Source organism: Siphateles boraxobius, unplaced genomic scaffold (genome assembly GCF_051911475.1).
Source record: "Siphateles boraxobius isolate OS27281-9 unplaced genomic scaffold, OSU_SipBor_1 227, whole genome shotgun sequence".
In the NCBI taxonomy this organism is placed as follows: Eukaryota; Metazoa; Chordata; class Actinopteri; order Cypriniformes; family Leuciscidae; genus Siphateles; species Siphateles boraxobius.
This window is the reverse complement of record NW_027508841.1, coordinates 320001-340000: the sequence shown is the minus strand read 5'-3', so window position 1 is coordinate 340000 and position 20000 is coordinate 320001.

The window sequence follows — 20000 nt, the reverse complement described above, 5'->3', positions numbered from 1 at the left end:
GCAAAGAAATGCCATGGGTCTGCGGAATTTGCATGGCGTAACTCCGCCCCACCTCGTGGGTATAAAAGGAGGAAGCCGGCAGCAAGCAGATATGTTTCTTCGCTGAGGAGCCAAGACTGAGCTCAGGCGATCCCCGCGGTACAGCGGAAAGTGGCAGGCAGACGTAACGTCTCCGTTCCCTACTCAGGGAACGAGGGTTACATACGTAACCGTAGACGTTCCCTTTCGTTGTCACTCCGAGTTACGTCGGATGACGACGAATGGGGTTACCAGTCTAATCACGCCACCTTCTCAGCTGTCTTCCAGTGCCCTGCGTAAATCGAGATCCCTGTCAGCCTGGACAAGGACTCCATATAACACAGGAATACCAAGGTACACTGGGAAGCATATCCCAAGCTAGGGGAAGTATGCAATTAATGCCAGCCCGGAGGGGGGGGACTTAGAGAATACACATATGACCCGAAGGAAGCATATGGGAAACACTGGGGTGTCCAGCCGCAGGTGGAATATTTCAACCCCAGGGGAGGCAAGGTGGCTTGCCAAGGGAAAGACACACGCTCAGAGAGGCTTACAGTGGAAATACACATGTGGGGGTCGCTCAGAGGAGGGACCATGCACACGGGAGGCACCTAGCCGACGCACAGGCAATAGACACTGGCGCCGACGTCAGGAGTGCTGGAGGAGCTCAGGGCTTTCGGAGAAGCTCACCTGAGAAAAATATCGCACGTATCCAGTCCGTGGAGTGGAATGGCGAGCAAGCGAAGACACCTGAGCGGGTCCGGTACTAGCTGGTTGAAGCGAGTACACGAGAGGACACAGGCTCCACTCGGAGATTATAGAATCTGGCGAATGTGTTAGGTGTCGCCCAGCCTGCAGCTCTGCAGATGTCTGTTAGCGAGGCGCCATGCGCTAGAGCCCAAGAGGACGCCACACTCCGGGTGGAGTGGGCAGTCACACCAAGGGGGCACGGTCGACCTTGCTGCTGGTAAGCCAAGGCAATGGTGTCCACTATCCAGTGAGACAACCTTTGCTTGGAGAGAGCCTTTCCCTTCAGCTTCCCACCATAACAGACAAGAGCTGGTCTGAGGTCCTGAAACACTGCGTTCTGTCTACATAGGCGCGGAGAGCGCGTACTGGACAGAGCAGTGCCAAGGCTGGGTCTGCCTCCTCCGAGGGCAGCGCTTGCAGGTTCACCACCTGGTCCCGGAAGGGAGTGGTAGGAACCTTGGGCACATATCCAGGCCGGGGTCTCAGGATCACGTGAGAGTAAGCCGGCCCAAATTCCAGGCACGCTTCGTCAACGGAGAATGCGTGCAGGTCCCCAACCCTCTTGATGGAGGCCAGTGCAACCAGAAGCGCTGTCTTCATCGACAGGAACTTAAGCTCAACTGATTGCAGGGGCTCAAAGGGAGCACTCTTCAGGGCAGTTAGAACCACTGAGAGGTCCCAAGAGGGAACGAGAGGAGGACGAGGAGGATTTAGTCTCCTCGCTCCTCTCAGGAACCTGATGATCAGGTCGTGCTTCCCTACCGACTTACCTTCGATGAGGTCATGGTGTGCGGCAATGGCGGCAACATAGACCTTCAGGGTGGAGGGAGACAGCCTTCGCTCCAGCCCCTGTTGAAGGAAGGAAAGCAAAACACTGATCGAGCATCTCCGGGGGTCTTCTCGGTGAGAAGAGCACCAGTTGGCGAAGAGGTTCCACTTCAACGCATAGACGTGTCTCGTGGACGACGCTCTAGCGGAAGTGATGGTAGCCACCACCGCTGGTGGTAGGGTACTCAAACCTGCCTCGTCCCATCCAGGAGCCACACGTGGAGGTTCCAAAGATCGGGACGAGGGTGCCATAGGGTGCCCCGTCCCTGAGAAAGAAGGTTCTTCCTCAGAGGGATCGGCCAAGGAGGTGCTGTCGCGAGGAGTACTAGTTCGGGGAACCAGGTCCGGTTGGGCCAGTAAGGGGCAACCAGAATGACCTGCTCCTCGTCCTCCCTGACCTTGCGCAAAGTGTGCGCAAGAAGGCTCACTGGGGGAAACGCATACTTGCGGCCCTGCGGCCAGCTGTGCGCCAGAGCGTCCGTGCCGAGCGTGCCCTCGGTCAGGGAATAGAACTGGGCGCAGTGGGTCGAGTCGTGAGAGGCAAACAGATCTATCTGCGCGTCCCCGAACTGGTCCCAAATCAGCTGAACCGACTGGGGATGGAGTCGCCATTCTCCAGGGAGGGGCTGAAGCCGTGAGAGCTCGTCGGCTGCACAGTTCAGCGCTCCGGGAATGAAGATGGCTCGAAGCGACCTCAGATGCTTCTGACTCCATAGGAGGAGGTGGCGAGCGAGTTGTGACATACGGCGGGAGCGTAGACCACCTTGATGGTAGATGTACGCTACAGTGGCGGTATTGTCTGAGCGGACTAGTACGTGTTGACCCCTGAGCAACGCCCGGAAGCGGTGCAGGGCAAGGCGTACTGCCAACAACTCGAGGCAATTGACATGCCACAGCCGCTGGGGTCCTGTCCAGGAGCCCGCAGCAGCATGTCCATTGCACATGGCGCCCCAGCCCGTGGTGGAGGCATCTGTTGAGACAACAACATGCCGGGAAGCTCGAGCCAGGGGGACACCGGCCCTGAGAAAATCGAGGTTCGACCACGGGGTGAAGAACTGACGGCAGGTCGGAGTAACTGGTACTCGGAACGTGCCGTGTTGCCATGCCCACCTCGGGACTCGGTCGCGAAGCCAAAGCTGAAGCGGTCTCATATGAAGCAATCCGAGCGGCGTGACCGCGGCTGCAGATGCCATATGCCCCAGGAGCCTCTGAAAAAGTTTCAGTGGAACCGCACTCTTGCCCTCGAATTGTCTTAGGCAAGTCAGCAGTGACTGCGCGCGCTCGCTCGTAAGCTGCGCGGACATGGCGACCGAGTCGATGTCCATACCGAGAAAAGAGATCCTCTGCACGGGGCAAAGTTTGCTCTTCTCCCAGTTGACCCGAAGGCCCAGACGGGCTAGGTGCCGGAGCACTAGGTCCCTGTGTTCGCAAACCTGATCTCGAGAGTGAGCTAGGATCAGCCAGTCGTCGATATAACTCAGGATGCGAACCCCTTGCTCTCGAAGGGGAACAAGGGCCGCCTCGACGACCTTCGTGAAGATGCGAGGAGACAGGGCTAGCCCGAAAGGGAGAACCGCGTACTGGTATGCCTGCCCCTCGAAAGCAAACCGGAGGAACGGTCTGTGTCGAGGAAGAATGGAGACATGAAAGTAGGCGTCCTTCAGGTCGATCGCTGCAACCAATCCTGGGGCCGTATGCATTCGAAACGCGTTTGGCGGAGAGCATCTTGAACGGCATCCGGTGAAGGGAGCGGTTCAGCACGCGCAAGTCCAGGATTGGCCGTAACCCACCGGTTTTCTTGGGGACAATGAAGTAGGGGCTGTAGAAGCCGGACCTCATCTCGGCTGGAGGGACAGTCTCGATTGCACCCTTCGCCAGCAGGGTGGCAATCTCTGCTCTCATGATAGGGGCATTGCCACCGACCAGAGTGGAGCGGACTCCCCTGAAGCGGGGAGGAGACCGTGCGAACTGAATCGCATAGCCGAGCCTGACGGTACGCACGATCCAGTGGGACAGACGGGGAAGCTCTAGCCAGGCTCCCAGGAACTGAACCAACGGGATCATGCGAGCCACAGGCGTCCCCCCGGAGGGGCAGCGAAGCGGAGTAACTGGCCCAGATGTGGACGGCTTAGCGGCCCGGAGAGGGGGCACAGTTAGCAACCGCGCCCTGGCAAAGGGGGCCAGGGGAGGACCAGGCTGGTCGTCCCGCGGGGGCCTGCTCTGCCAGGGGTCTGGCGACAGAGGGGGACAGCGGCGAAGCGGTCCGTGGACGGCACGCCATGTCAACCACCTCTGGGACAGAGGGGGACGAGGAGAGCACGGCTTGTGGGCGGCGCTCTGTGACGTCCGAGAACTCTGTGCTCAGAGACGGGAGAATCAGCTCTTTGGAGAATAAGGATTCTTCCCCGGCCCTCCCCGGGGAAAGGAGTGGTCCTGCTACCAACTCCTGGAAAGAACTGAGTCCCATCTCTGAGGAGCCCAACTCAAGAGCGCCGCTTAACCCGGCGTGTAGCGGGGTGCGGGGCTGGAGAGGACTGTGGCGTCCGACCGCGGCCTCCAGAGCCGACCCGGGTGAACGGGCGGGGTGGGAGCCGCGGGGGGCGCCCTCGGCAGTGGGCAGACCGAGGGATCTGAGCGGACGGCGGGGCCGTCGGGACAGAATCAACCTCAGTCTGCTCCATCGCCGAGGTGCCCGTCTCACGAGCGCCGCTTAACCCGGCGTGTAGCGGGGGGCGGGGCTGGAGAGGGCTGTGGCGTCCGCCCGCGGCCCCCAGAGCCGGCCCGTGAACGGGCGGGGTGGGAGCCGCGGGAGGGCGCCCTCGGCGGTGGGCAGACGAGGGATCTGAGCGGACGGCGGGGCCGTCGGGACAGAATCAACCTCACTCTGCTCATGGGCGGCTGAGAGCTGTTGGGCAAGCCCTCAACCGCACCGCCGAAGAGGCCGACCTGGGATATGGGAATGTCGGACAGACGGGTCCGCGCGACATCCAGCACATCAGACAGGTTCAGCCACAGACTGGTGAGCATCACCTGACCCAGGGAGCGTACGGCCACTTTCGTCACTCAGAGAGCAAGGTCAGTGGCGGCGCGCAGCTCAGTGAAGAGCCCTGGGTCAGTCCCGCCCTCGTGCAGGTCCATGAGCATCTGGGTCAGGTGGACCAGCAGAATGACCATGGCATGCAGTGAGGCGGCTGCCAGTCCCGTGGCGCTATAGGATCTCGCCACAAGCGTAGACGAAAAACTACAGGCCACGGGCGGGTGCTTAGGATTGCGCCGAGAAGAAGCACTCTGAGGACACATAGCATCGCAACAGAGCGTTCAGCCGGGGGAACCCCAGTGTACCCATGGGCAGCGGCCCCATCGAGGGGAGGAAAGGCGGATGAGATCAGCGAGCGGTCCCGAGAAGACAAGGGGGTCTTCTTGGACTTCGAGATCTCATCATGCACGTCCGGGAAGAGAGGTATTGGGGTTTGCCGTGGACGAGGGTCGGCGGCCTTACCCAAAACCCATCGTCCCAGGAAAGCATGGTCGTCATCTCCGGATCAGACTCAGGCACAGCCGTATGCACACCGGAAGGTGGCAGCTGTGACGAGCCCTCACTTCCAGAAGACTCAAACCCACCTAGTGATGCTGCAACAGACATGGCATCTTCCTCTGTAGCTTCAACTGAAACACGCGGGCCACCGAGGGTAGACTCGCGGGAATCAGCAGTTCACTAGCGGGCACCGTCATTGAAGAGGGGGGCTGGGGACACGGACACATAGTCGGCGCCTAGATCCAGACCGTAACCCTCAGGTCACCCTGGCCACCAGCCGAAGATCGGGGGGTGGATGAGGGGACTCTCACTCTTGCGAGTTCACCGAGTCTCGACCTATATATGACGCGATGATCACGTTCCCGGCGAGAACATGAGTCACCCACGAGCGCTGTTCAAGCATGATCAAAGCCCAAACACACTAGACAGCGCTCGTGCCCATCAGAGTCCGATACCAGTCCGCTGCAACCAGAAATGCACGGGCGAGCCGTCTTTAAAAAGACGTGCCACGTGTAAGCTCTTTTAGTGAGAGAAAACTCAAGTGTTGAAGCACCCGGGGAGAAACGCACCGACTGGCAGACCACTGCAACAGATCAGCAGGAAGCACGCTCTCGCCGTAGATCGCCGTCACACCAACACTCGAGGTACTCGTTTGTAAAGCTGACAATTCAGAGATGGCTTGTGGAGAGAAGAATACACTTGGCTCCGAAGCGAAAACATATCTGCTTGCTGCCGGCTTCCTCCTTTTATACCCACGAGGTGGGGCGGAGTTACGCCATGCAAATTCCGCAGACCCATGGCATTTCTTTGCCATTGGCTCGTTTTGTAATACTCGAAGTTGATAGGCTTTCTAAGCGAAACCCCATTCGTCGTCATCCGACGTAACTCGGAGTGACAACGAAAGGGAACTTCAGTTCAGTGGCAAGCCCACTCACATCCCTGGTGAAGAAGGGAACTCATCGTCTTCCATGGAATGAGTTGGCCACCCAAGCCTTTAATCAGCTCAAGCAGCATTTCACCACAGCACCCATCCTGCACCATCCTGACCCTGAATTACCATTCGTGGTAGAAGTGGATGCTTCCAACACCGGTTTGGGAGCTGTTCTTTCTCAACGTCAGGGTTCACCACCCAAACTATATCCCTGTGCGTTTTACTCCCGCAAACTAAATGCTGCTGAGAGGAATTACGATGTGGGAAATCGAGAACTTCTAGCCATGAAGGCCGCCTTCGAAGAGTGGCGGCATTGGTTAGAGGGTGCTAATCACTCCTTTACCGTTTTCACCGACCACAAGAACCTGGAATACCTACGCACCGCCAAGAGACTGAACCCTAGACAAGCTCGCTGGTCACTGTTCTTTACCCGATTCCAATTCACAGTCACCTATCGTCCAAGTTCCAAGAACACCAAGGCAGATGCTTTAGCACGTCAATGTGATCACGAGCCCACAGCACAAGATTCCAAGACAATTCTGGCCCCAGACCTCATTGTCGCTCCCATTCAGTGGGACGTTGAAACCGAGATTGAGCAAATCAACTCCCGATCAGAGATCCCGTCTGCCTGTCCACCCAACCGGGTTTATGTCCCCGATACGCTCCGGAACCAGGTCCTGGAGCACGTTCATGCTCTTCCCAGCTCTGGACATCCGGGAATAACTACCACCATTCAGCTGCTACAAAATCGCTACTGGTGGCCCTCTTTAGCTTCAGACACCACCGACTTTGTCCGACACTGCCAAATCTGCAATACCCAGAAATCTTCACGCCAACTACCTGCCGGTCTGTTACATCCTCTTCCCATTCCACAACACCCATGGTCACATATTGCCCTCGATTTCATCACCGATCTGCCTATCTCCGAGGGTAACACCAGCATCCTTACCGTTGTGGACAGGTTCTCCAAGGCCTGCCGCCTGATACCCCTGGCTAAGCTCCCTACTGCCTTACAAACGGCGGAGCACCTCTGCAACCTGGTCTTCCGATTTTACGGCCTACCCGAGGACATCGTCTCTGATAGAGGACCCCAATTCACGTCTCAGGTCTGGTTAGCCTTCTTCAAGTCCCTTCAGATCAACGTCAGTCTCACTTCAGGGTATCATCCTGAATCAAACGGGCAGGCAGAACGCATGAATCAAGAGGTCATACGATTCCTACGCTCCAACTGTCATCAACATCAGGAGGACTGGAGCCACTATTTGGTATGGGCCGAGTATGCCCAGAACTCCATTCAGAAACATTCTACCGGCATGACTCCGTTCCAGTGTAAGCTGGGGTTTCAACCGCCCCTCTTTCCATGGTCAGGAGAACCCACGAATGTCCCCGACGTGAATGACTGGTTACAACGCAGTGAAGACACTTGGAATCAAGCCCATACTCATCTTCAACGAGCCGTTCGTCGCCAGAGAGTACAAGCCGATCGACGACGTCGTCCAGGTCCGGTGTACCACCCGGGCCAATGGGTCTGGTTATCCACCTGAGACTTACGCTTGCGGCTCCCCTGTAAAAAGCTCAGTCCCAGGTATGTGGGTCCATTCAAAATAACACGACAAATTACACCAGTCTCTTTCCGTCTGGCCCTACCTAACCATTACCGTATTGCTCCCACCTTCCATGTCTCACGGCTCAAACCTGCTGATGGCCCCAACGAGAGGGAGGAGGAGAGATCCCAGGAACAGAGCCCCCAACCCATTCTAGTGGAGGGTGAGGAGGCTTATCGAGTCCAGGAACTCCTAGATTCCAGGCGTCGGGGCAGCACCTTACAGTACCTGGTCGATTGGGATGGATACGGACCAGAGGAGCGTTCATGGGTCAATGCCACAGACATTCTGGACCCCAGTCTAATCAATGACTTCCATCACGCCCATCCCAACAAACCTGCTCCCCGACCACGTGGGAGACCCCGATGTCGTCAGCCACCTCACGCCAGGAGTCGCTCGCAGGGAGGGGGCTCTGTCACAATCTCAGACTCTGTAACCTCACTCTCCAGCCATCAGAGGGCACCCTCACCTGAATATTGACTCCCTCACCACACTACATTTCCCAATAGCCCCAGTTCTGATTCTAATCACCATGCCCAGCTGTATCTCATTTACTAGGCTTTTTAGCTGCACTGCAAGCAGCTCTCAGTGCAAAGTCTTGTTTTGCTACTGTGAACATTTCTGAGCGTTTGTTTCTGTGAGTGCCTGATTGTTTTGTTGACCCTGCCCGTTTTGGATATCTCCCTGTCTGCTACCTGCCTACGTTACCTCTGCTTTGTTCTTTGACCTTGACTGTTTGCTGCCTGCCCTGATCTTCTGCCTGGTATTGTACTACGATTCAGCCCTGTCTTCACTGCTGTATCTGCTGGTTCTGACCTTTGCCTGTTTGACTATTCTGCTCAATAAATTAAGCTGCAAATGGATCTCTCTGATTCTGATGTTTCGCAACATATACACTATGCACTTACATACTACACACTTATACACTACGCTATTATACAATACACACTTATACACTACGCACTTTTACACTAAGCACTTTACACTACGCACTTATACACTACACATTTATACACTACGCACTTATACACTACGCACTTTACACTACACACTTTACACTACGCACTTTACACCACACACTTATACACTACGCACTTTACACTACACACTTTACACTACGCACTTTACACCACACATTTACACACTACGCACTTATACACTACACACTTAAACACTACGCACTTTACACTACACACTTATACACTACGCACTTTACACTACACACTACACAACGCACTTTACACCACACACTTATACACTACGCACTTTACACTACACACTTTACACTACGCACTTTATACTACGCACTTATACACTACACACTTATACACTACGCACTTTACACTACACACTTTACACTACACACTTATACACTACGCACTTTACACTACACACTTTACACTATGCACTTTTACACTACACACTTATACACTACACATGTATACACTACGCACTTATACACTATTTACAATAGAGATTGTTTCAAAGCAGCTTCACAGAGATAACCGGAAAATAATGTTGTAATAGTATTGTTAAATACAAAATGAAATGTCCCCAACTAAGCAAGCCGAAAGCCAATGGTGACAAAGGCGAAGAAAGGCGAAAAGGCGACAGTGGCAAGGAACCAAAACTCGAACAGTGTATGATTATGATTCAGGCATAATCAGGTCAGAAGTCAGATGGGATCAGAACTTTCACAATGTTTATCGAGTTCATCTGGTTAGGAGTCGGAGTCATCACACCGGTATGGAGACGAGTTTGTTGAGGTGTCCATGAGGCCTTCACAGGGTTGATGAGGCTGGTACTTCAGGGATGTGTTGTCGTCGTGTCCATGCGCAGGTCCTTCATCAGATCCGGATATGGCCCGGATCCGGTAGTTTGTGGTAGACCTCAGGATGAACAGAGAGACTAATATTAGTGTAGACGCCATCCTTCTTATGATGTACAAAGTACAATAGGATTTATGGGAAGTGTTCCCGGTTCCGGCTAATCTAAACTATGCAGCCTAACATTGTATTATAGAAGTCTATAGAGTGTTATGTGAATGCTAGGTCAAAGAGATGTGTTTTTAGTCTAGCTTTGAACTGACAGACTGTGTCTGCTTCCGGGACAATGTTAGGAAGATTGTTCCAAAGTTTTGGTGCTAAATAGGAAAAGGATCTACCGCCAGCAGTCGATTTAGATATTCTAGGTATTATCAACTGGCCGGAGTTTTGAGATCGCAATAGACGTGAAGGACTATAATGCGTTAAGAGCTCGCTCAAGTACTTGGGAGCTAAACCATTTAGTGCTTTGCAAGTAATCAGCAATATTTTAAAATTTATACGATGTTTAATAGGGAGCCAATGCAGTGTTGACAGAACCGGGCTAATATGGTCGTACTTCCTGGTTCTGGTAAGAACTCTAGCGGCTGCGTTTTGAACCAGCTGTAGTTTGTTTATTAAGCGTGCAGGGCAATCACCCAGTAGAGCATTACAATAATCTAGCCTTAATGTCATGAACACATGAACTAATTGTTCTGCATTTTTCATTGAGTGCATATGGCGTAATTAGTTAGTAATTTAGTAATTTAGGTATATTTTTAAGATGAAAAAATGCAGTTTTACAGATACTAGACACATGACTTTCAAATGAAAGATTGGTATCAAACAGCACACACAGACACACACACACACAAACACAAGTTTTAGACAGTATTCTAGGTTATTATGTGAGGAACTTTTTTGTCCAATAATTAGAATCTCTGTTTTTTTCAGGATTAAGTAGTAGGAAATTACTAGTCATCCAGTTTTTTTTATATCAGCTATGCATTCCGTTAATTTTGTGGATTGGTAAGTTTCGTCAGGGCGTGAAGAAATACAGAGCTGAGTATCATCAGCATAACAGTGAAAAATAATGCCATGCTTCCTAATAATATCTCCTAAGGGTAGCATGTACAGAGAGAGAGAGTGTGTGTGTGTGTGTGTGTGTGTGTGTGTGTGTGTGTGTGTGTGTGTGTGTGTGTGTGTGTGTGTGTGTGTGTGTGTGTGTGTGTGTGTGTGTGTGTGTGTGTGTGTGTGAGGGTAGCATGTACAGAATGAACAGCAACGGTCCTAGTACTGAGGCTTGGTACACCATACCGAACTTTTGACCGATAAGACATCTCTTCATTTACTACTACATTTATTCATTTAGCTGACACTTTTATCCAAAGCGACTTACAATTGCTATATGTGTCAGAGGTCGCACACCTCTGGAGCAACTAGGGGTTAAGTGTCTTGCTCAGGGACCACCCCCACAAAACTACAAACTGATGACGGTCAGATAAGTATGATTTAAACCATGCTAGTACAATTCCACTAACGCCAACATCATTTTCGAGTCTATTTAAAAGAATGTTGTGGTCGATAGTGTCAAATGCAGCAATAAGATCGAGTAGCACTAATAGCGAGATACAACCACGATCAGATGATAAGAGCAAATCATTTGTGACTCTAATGAGAGCTGTCTCAGTACTATGATACGGTCTATCATGTGTCAGTGTGTGTGTGTGTGTGTGTGTGTGTGTTTGTTCTCAGAATAAACCCCTTCAGGCTGATGAAGACCTGATCCTGATCACCCTCTCGGGTTTATTCTGAGATAACAACCGGCTGGATGTACATTATCCCTTACTTTACTTACATTTGCGTCTGTTTCTCACAAAAAGCACTGCATGACATCAGAAGACATGGAATATAGAGTCACATGACCAAGCTTGATGATCGCGTCCCTTATGAACTGAAAGAGCTGAGTAAATGATGAGAGTATTTAGATTTCTGGCTGGACGATTTGTCAAATGCATGTAATGAACACATAACTGAACGATAAGTATCTACTCCTGACAGAACTGGCGAAGGTCTTCGGCTCTGAGTCTGTGGAGTCGAGCGGTGTGTGTGTGTGTGTGTGCCAGCGAGCGGCGCTGGATTTGGTGGCGAGCCAGAGATGGTCGGGCGACGCATGGCGGCTCAGCGGCACTCTCTCTCTCCAGACTCGTTCACAGCTTGTTTCTGCTGTTCTCTCCAGCCGGTCAGAAAGTGAGTGTTTAACCCTGACGCAGGAGAGGATGACCCCTGACCCCCCCGCCGCAGCGCTGGCACACACACACACACACACACGCACACACACACTCGGCCCGGCTGTCGCTAACAGGTGTCACCGGCTCAGAGTTCCCTCGGCACCAGCAGTCCTGCACTATAGTTCCTGCTGCCGTAGATGAGTTACACACATGGATCCGATCCCAGACTCACACAAACAGTGTGAGTGTGTGTGTGTGTGTGTGTGTGTGTGTGTGTGTGTGTGTGTGTGTGTGTGTGTGTGTGAGAGTGAGTGAGTGAGTGAGTGAATGAGTGAGTGTTTGTGTGTGTGTGTGTGTGTGTGTGTGAGAGAGAGAGAGAGAGAGAGAGAGAGAGAGAGAGTGAGTGAGTGTGTGTGTGTGAATGGAACATTAAAGTAATCATCTAGATTCAATACTTATAATACAAAATGTAATCTAAAGCGACACAAGCAGCCCTGATGTTGAAAAGCATTGCTTTTTCATGCACTGGTCAGTTTTGAGATTTGGGTTTATTTTGCTTCCATAACTTGTTTTCATTCAGACTAGTAGAAAGAAAACATCCAAAATCCACATTTAAGTGTTTGTATCTTAATTTCAATACATCTCTTTAAATCATCTAAATGCTTTACAAACACCAAACTTTACAGTTTTGAACCTGACTTTATCCAATGTTCAGATTCCTGTTCTGGAAATGCATGCATATTAGTGCATACTTAATTAGATAATGCCTCATTTGCATACTTAAACAACATTTCAGAAAACTTGTAATAATGGGGAAGTATGTTTTCCCTTTCGAGGGAACTCCCAATGCGTTGATGACACCATTATATATATAGTCACCTTTATTTATATAGCGCTTTTTACAATGCAGATTGTTTCTGAACCTCTCATCGTTGTGTCGATGAGAGTCAAGTAGACACAAGCTCTGCTGACACTTCAGGGATGCATTGTGGTCGTGTCCAGGCGCAGGTCCAACATCAGATCTGCATACGGCCCGGATCCGGCTGATTAAAGTTAACCTCGGAATAAACAGAAAGACTATAATTAGCGTAAATACCATTCTTTTTGTACATCAGGTGTAATAGGAAGTGTTCCCGGTTCCGGCTGATCTCATTTATGCAGCCTAATAATCATTTAATTGATTTGAATAATAGGAATGTATAGTGTTCTATGTGTATGCTAGGTTGAAGAAATGTGTTTTTAATCTAGATTTGAACTGACAGAGTCTGCATCCCGGACAATGTTAGGAAGACTGTTCCAAAGTTTTGATGCTAAATAGGAAAAGGATCTACCGCCAGCAGTCGATTTAGATATTATATATAGTGTCAAATGCAGCACTTAGATCGAGTAGCAATAATAGCGAGATACAACCACGATCGGATGATAAGAGCAAATCATTTGTGATTCCAATGAGAGCAGTCTCAGTGCTATGATACGGTCTAAATCCTGACTGAAAATTCTCGGAGATTCCATTTCTTCCTAAAAAGGAACATAGTTGTGAGGATACTGCCTTTTCTAGTATCTTTGACAGTTTAGGAAGATTTGAAATCGGCCTGTAATTGACTAATTTTTTTAGGATCAAGTTGTGGTTTTTTAAAAAAGCGGTTTAATCATAGCCAGCTTAAAAGTTTTTGGTACAGATCTTAGAGACAAAGATGAATTAATAAAATTGAGAAGAGGATCTGTGAACTCTGGAAGCATCTCTTTCAGTAGTTTAGTCGGTATAGGGTCTAACATTCATGTTGTCGATTTAGATGATTTAACGAGTTTAGAAAATTCTTCCTCTCTTATAGCAAGGAATGTGCAATGAATGTGCATTGGCTTGTTTTAACAATATTTGAAGATGACAGGCTCCCTAAGCGTGATCCCAATCAGCTGACACGTCGACTACAAGCGACTGAAAGGGAAATGAAGCTCTAGCACAAGTTCTGCGGGGAAGACTCAATTGTTACGTCACTCATTACCTTCTCACCTATCCAATCTTGTTCTTATTCTAGTGATATATAAGATAGGTACTTACACATGTCTGATTTCGCAGATGCTGACGCTTCCATTTACCTCCATCCTCCCCTCCACCATCAGGATGGTCGTTTCCTATACCTCCCAGGGGGTCGGCTGCGCCCCGCCTTCGTCTTCAGGCAGGAAATGCAGAGTCCGGACCCACAGATTGCGAGCTATGAATGGGGCCTACGCCGAAGAACTTTATTGCTTGCTGGGCTGTCAATAAATGTATAATTGTAACAGTGTTTATTCTCCCGAGTCTTTCTGGTAGAACTTGGTTTACATTTGTAACCTGAGTCGATATCTATTAGAGCATGTTCCTCTCTTCACCTGTGGCTTCTTTCTGAAATGTAACCTAATGTCATGTTTATTCACAGGGAATAATGGGGAAAAAGGAGAAAAGCATCAGCAGGTTCAGATGTGTGTTCAGACCAACATCAATCTATACACACACACACACACACACACACACACACACACACACACACACACACACACACACACACACACACACACACACACACACACACACACACACACACACCACACACACACACACACATACACACACACACACACACACTCACACACACACACACACACACACCATACGGCTTTCTTTCAGCCGCTCACGGGCGATTGATCTGGAACAAGTGAAGAGATGCATGTACAGAACTCATAAACAAGACAAACTGCAGTCTGCTTTAAAACTCGTTCTCATCTAGAGAGGTTTAAGCCTCAGAGTTCAGATTGTCTCAGTTTTCAAATGATTTTGTTTATCTTTTTTCTTTTATCTCCATCATAATATAGCTGTAGTGAAGTCACTTTTATTTATTTAGCGGTTTTTACAATAAAGAGTGTTTACAGAGCTTTACAGAGATAACAGGAAAATAATGCAACAAAGATCCCTTTCGAGGGAACTCGCGGTGCGGAGTTGCGGAATGCCTTCGGCATGAAGCGACTGAAGTCAGCTATTCAATCTTGATTGGCGTAGCCAAATCACGTCACTCGTGACGTCGCATGTGACGGTGATTCGGAAGCTATAAAGGGACGCCGGATCATAACAGTGTCAGCTTCTGGTCTTCAGTAAGCTTTCTGTGTCAACCTGTTTGTCTTATTTGGTGTTGTCTGTCACTCTGAAATATATATATAAATATATATATATATATATATATATATATATATTATGGCGGACAATAAGGAGAAACTATTCAGTCAGTGTGCGTCCCCTTGCCCGAGTCATTTAAGCGAGGGTGACACACACTCACTCTGTGTAGTTTGTCTGGGAGCGGAGCATGTACAAGCAGCGCTCGAGGGCGCTGTCCGTGCAAACTGTTTTTTATATGAAAGAGCTCCGCTCACGTTTGACCCTGTTCAATCAAATAGATCAGGCTCGCGTTTCCGGTGCATCAGGTCTCGCGGCTGTCGAGCCAGTGTGCCGCTTGTATGCATGGGATTCGCACGTGGGGCTGGCATATAATACTAAGACGGTTGCGACCCTTTTTCAGTGTTTATTTAACAGCTCCACTGGTCTCGCGCACGGTTCGGAAGCCCGCGCTGCAGCTTCTTCCGACCGTGTTAAAGACCCGGTGTTTGATTTATTTGGCTCCGAGGAGTTAGATATTCTCAACACAGGTTCGCCATATTCCCGTTATTTAAAAAAAATAAATAAAAAAAAAATAAAAGGAAAAGAAAAGAGGAGTTGCTGGAGGTTGTAACCAGGGCAGTGGCTAAATTAAATGTTGAATGGCCATTTAATAAGCAGGAAGCGACTAAGAAAAATAAAGTGAATGAGCGCTTCCTGCAGACCCAGTCACAGTCTTCATGTCAGAGCCTTCCCTTTTTTACTGGTCTCCATACTGAGGTATCGAGATCGTGGGAAAAATCTATGTTCACCTCAATTATTTTCCCCCATGTATGTATTTACTCATTCATTGGGAATCTAATGAGAATGGTTATGAGGTGATGCCTTGGGTAGAGGAATATTTTGCAGAATATTTCTCCCCGACATTGCGTCACCCATGATAGCTAAGACACTTCCCTCCAAATCTCGTTAATCGAATTTGTTAGGGAAAGCATATATGGCGTTGGGTCAAGCCTGTGCATGCCTCCACTATTACTGGCATACCAGGCTGACCTCCTCAAGGAGGTGGATGATAACTGGGAGGTCTCACTCTATGGTGTTACTGAATATCGTAGAGTGGCTGACTTATCTCTCCGTATTATTAAAGAGATGGCCTGTGCCATTGGCCGTTCTATGGCAGCACTAGTCGTCTCAGAGAGATATTTATGGCTAAATCGCTTGGGGATCGGGGAGAAGGACAGGGCCTTCCTTCTCGATGCCCCCCTTTTCACCTTCTGGCCTCTTTGGCTGGGCGGCAAGAACCGTTATCGAGAGGCTTCAGGAGGCAGAGCGACAATCAGCTATCCCCAGTTGTCAGTCCAGGTCTCATGGGGTTGCTGCCAGGAAGCAGCTTCATGGGAACACCGCCAGCTCCTTATATTTTGAGTAGGTTGCCTCTCGTGCCCCCCGTATAGGCCTGGAGCCAGAGGCAACACTCTCAGCCGAAGCCGTATAAGCCGAAAACAGATCTGAGGACTGTTATTTAGGCTAGGAAGGCCTCGGCTATGAGGCCTTGACGTGATGCTCAATGCCCCGCGTGGGCATTATAAATCTTCGCCCAGCAGAGCCCTCAGGAAATCGATGTTGCTTCTCGCCGCCAAGTGCGCCTCGGGACGCATCGACTTCCAGCGAATGTATTGTACACAGTGTTCCTCTAATTTCTATGGCCCTGACACATTCGCTACCTCTCACGGTACAGTTGAGATATAGAATCCAGTTCCAGTAGAGACCACCTAGATTTAGTGGTGTTACTCATACACTGGTATCTCTTGACCAGGATCAGGTGATGGAACAAGAAGTCCCTCTTAGCCAAGGAGGCTATAGAATATGTGCTTATTTTCATATTTCTATCATCCCACATCATAGGAGGCTCCTTAGATTCGCTTTTGGGGGTAAAGCTTATCAATACAGGGTTCTTCCTTTCGGCCTAGCCTTATCTCCTCGCACCTTTACTAAATGTACGGATGCTGCCCTTGCTCCATTGAGACTTCAGGGGATCCGTATTCTAAATTTTATAGATGACTGGCTCATTCTGGCTCAGTCAGAAGAACTGGCGATTCAACATCGAGATGTTGTTTTGCGTCATCTGAGGTGCTTGGGGTTGAAACTCAATGTGAAGAAAAGTTCCTTAACTCCTCTTCAGAGGACTACGTTCCTGGGAGTAGAGTGGGACTCAGTCACGATGCGGGCACAATTGTCTCCTGCTCGTATAAATACTATCTTAACCACAATAAAGAATTTTAGGTTATTCCAGGCCATCACTGTTAAACACTTTCAAAGACTTTTTGGGCCTCATGGCTGCAGCTTCCATCGTAATTCCTTTTGGTCTGCTCCGCATGAGGGCCTTACAGTGGTGGCTCAGGACCAAGGGGTTTCTCCGCTGGGGAACCCCTTTCGCATGATCAGAGTTACGCGCAGATGCCTTTGTGCTCTTGTCATGTGAAAGAAACCATGGTTCCTGTCTCAAGGCCTGGTTCTGGGAGCACCGTGTCGGAGAAAGACTTTGACCACGGATGCATCCCTCACGGGCTGGGGTGCGGTTATTGAGGGCCGTTACACCCGATGAGCTTGGAAGGACCATCATCTCTCATGGATATTAATCGCTTGGAGATGTTGGCCGTATTCTTTGCCCTGAGGCACTTCCTTGCTCAGAGGTCATCATGTTCTTGTTAGGACAGACATTATGTCGGTGGTCTCTTATTTCAACCGCCAAGGAGGTCTGAAATCGCACCCTCTTTCTAGGCTGGCACATCAGATCCTTCTGTGGTCCCAGGATAAATTTCTCTCTGTTAGATCCAATTATATTCCTGGGGTTGATAATGTGGGAGCAGATATCCTGTCGAGGCAGGGGCTAAGGCCCGGGGAATGGCGGCTCCTCCCTGAAGTAGTTGAGCTCATATGCAGAGAGTTTGGCCAGGCGGAGGTTGGCCTGTTCGCCTCTTGTGAGAACACTCACTGCCCGTTCTGGTACTCTATCTCACATCCAGCTTCTTTGGGCCTGGATGCCATGGTACAGATGTGGCCGAGGTCACATTTGTATGCTTTTCCCCCGATCGCTCTGCTCCCTGGGGTTCTATAAGGGGTCAGGAGGTACGGTGTGAGCTTACTCTAGGTAGCCCCGTACTGGCCGGCCCGAATTTGGTTCTCGGACCTTATTAGTCTCTTGGAGAGTCCTCCCTGGCATGTCCCTATTAGGAGAGATCTCCTTTCCCAGGCCGGTGGTACAATATTTCATCCACGGCCGGAGTTATGCAGACTATGGGTCTGGCCCCTGAAGGGGTCCAACCTGTAAATAGGTGCCCTTTCCACCGATGTGGTTAGGTCATCCATTCTAGAACCCCACTCTATTATGAACTAAATATTTGTTAGGGACGGCATTGAACCCAATTAAATACTGCCCAATGGCTTCAGTACTGGCGTTCCATCCTGTTCTCTAACGGGTTCGCCCGTTCACGTTTAGGGCCTCTGTGGCGGCCCCAGTTCCCTCCCCAGTCCTCTAAGGGTGAGCATGTACGGACATTCCAACTAAAACTCCATGTTCCTGTAGATTGGAGGATGATTCCTGTCATCCACCCTAATCGCATCAGGCTGACGGGTTACCCCTGGCACCCATCATGTACTGTTATATGAGAATATATAAGAATCTTTTAAATGTTGCCCCCTCTTACTTAAGGGCGTGGGAGCCACTCTACCTTATGTCTGCCTCGGCACCGAGGTGCCTGTAGGCAATATCATGATTCTTCGGGTATTCATCATATAAGAATCTATTTGAGTTTGTTTCATGCTCGTCCTGCTCCCTGGAAGAGCGGTGGTGCTTCCCCCTTCCTTCTTACGTGATGATGTGGGAGCCACTCTACCTAATTTCTGCCTTGGCACTGAGGTGCCTGTAGGCAATATCATGATTCTTCAGGTATCCATCCTCCATCGCATGTGTCGGATGGCAAGGTCATAGCCTTGGAGGCCCCTATGTTAGGCCTCGGGCTAGGAGGAGTCAAATCTATCTAGATATGCATCAAGGGCTAGGAGCTATCCCCCCTTTTTGGTCAATTAGACAGTTGGTTATCTGCGGAAACCTCTCATAACTGATGTACGAGGTGCACCTTTGCCTTCACCTCTCATCTAATATTCCTTTACTGTCTGGGTTTCCCATCCATGGGGTCCGTTGAGCCAATGGCTCCAGACCTCCCCCTCTTACACCAAATCTTATGACAATCTAGGTTGGATCTACCTTCTCATTCCTATCGTCCTTGAGTGTGCCAGATGCTTCACACCAGGGCGTATTCTCTCAGAGACGCTGCGTCCCTCGGCCACACTTTTCGCGCTCCTGAGAACGACTTGCTTCGACCAATCAGAAGCTGACACTGTTATGATCCGGCGTCCCTTTATAGCTTCCGCATCGCCGTCACATGCGATTCTCGATTCTCAACGCAGCGTTCTGGGAACGAGGGTTACAGTCGTAACCCGAGACGTTTGTTTCTAAAAGAACAGTATAGTATATACACACAACAAACTAACTAAAGTTAGAATGTTTGTAGTCTTCCAAATTATGCTGTCCTTTATTTTCTTTATACTTTATATTCATCAAAGAATCCTGAAAAATAAAAAATAAAACTTTTCACCATTAAATACATTCCTAAACAATATAAGCCGACCCAGTTCTCATTCCTCTGGGCGTTCTGTAGGATGTGCTTAACAACAGAGAAGTTTCTCTTTCTGTCGAGGATCTCAGACGGTTATGAGCTCCACTTCATGTTCACTTATCAAACGCCCCTAAAATTTCCTTTTCTATTTTGTCAGCAACCAAACGAAACGTGTGGAAATGTGTTTGCCGTCTCTCTCTCCAGCCGAATCCCCTGTTCCTCCTACACAGCTCAGATCAATTTGTCTTCAAGACACAAATCCATATTTTTTTCATCCCAGGTATCACTCACACACACACACACACACACACACACACACACACACACACACACACACACACACACACACACACACACACACACACACAAACACACACACACATGCTGATTCAGCTTTACACATGCTGACCTCAGAGCACACACCTCTGCTTCAGTCGCTCTTTCATCATCCCGGAGTAAAAGTGTAAAGGTTCTCCGTGTGTGTGTGTGTGTGTGTGT